Here is a 1,203-nt window from a genome sequence, read left to right as displayed (position 1 = left end):
ACAAAAAACAGGCAATAAGATGTCAGCTCATGCTGATGAGTTTTTGAGTTTTACCGAGCAGTGTACAAGTTCCCTGGGGGAAAATGACACAAGAAAGTGGAAAGTTGTTAAATAAATAAATATATGAATGTAGTTAATTTTCCAGGTAGGTGTTAAACGTTTGTGGAAATGCTACAAATTATTGTATTGCATTGTATTCTCCCTGCAACAAAATAAGGTGAATCCTGGTAACTAGGCTATGTCCTCTGAGAAAACAAACTCTTGAGACAAGGGTGGCTAATTCAGAGAGCTCAAGAAATAATAGAGGGAGGTCAGCAATGCCCCAAAAGATGTATTTGAGCAGACCAAGATTTAGATCCGTATCAATGTTACAGAAAAAGGAGGAAGCGGGATGCAGAAAATCATGAAGAAATGTCCAGAGAACAGAATAGCCTTGTCTACAGCCTAACACACTCAACTTCAGGCAGAAAGTACTTCAAGGAAAGTGTCTCAAAGGACAAGAAATTGTGGTGTCAATGTTCTGCTTTGGAAAGTGACAACATATGTCTTTTCACTGCTGGTGTCTGCCGAAAGACAGAAATATTTTTAATTTGGTCAAGAAGCTTAAATATATTTTGATTTTAAATGTAAGCTACATCAACCACATCCAAAAGTGAACAGTCTTCTAAAAGTGAACAGTCTTTTTAACACCTGAACATTCTGCCAGTAAATAACTGAGATGCATTTTGTGATGTCTAATTTTAAGTTTATGATTTCATAGTAACATCAATAGAAGCTGTGCTGACAAAAAGTATCTAGGACACTATCTGTAGGATACTGGATGCAAAATACATGCTGACAAGAGCTTTCTTTGTTTGGTGGAAGAAACTTTTATTTATGAAAATAAACTCAAGGATATTATACAACTCAACAACACTGAAATTCCTTTATTGATTAGGAAAAAGATATTAGTAGCACCATACGATGAGTTAGTCAATGAGAATTGCAACAGAAATTGTGACATATTGAATCTGAAAGAAATCATCAGTGCCACAGAGAAAGAAAACAGATATTTGAAGACCATCATGTGAAAATGATTATAAACTAGGAAAGGAAAATAAGGCCCAATTTTTAGACAGTTCAGGAATGGAGCAGATAGATATTTGAAAGTGCCAATGCAGATTTCTGTCTGTGTGGGTCTATTTGTCCTGGTCCTGGTTGGTG

Source organism: Malurus melanocephalus, unplaced genomic scaffold (assembly GCF_030028575.1).
Source record: "Malurus melanocephalus ecotype Western Australia unplaced genomic scaffold, MMel_1.1 scaffold_186, whole genome shotgun sequence".
NCBI classification, from domain to species: domain Eukaryota; kingdom Metazoa; phylum Chordata; class Aves; order Passeriformes; family Maluridae; genus Malurus; species Malurus melanocephalus.
The sequence above is the reverse complement of the archived record's forward strand: the minus strand, read 5'-3'. Positions refer to the sequence as shown.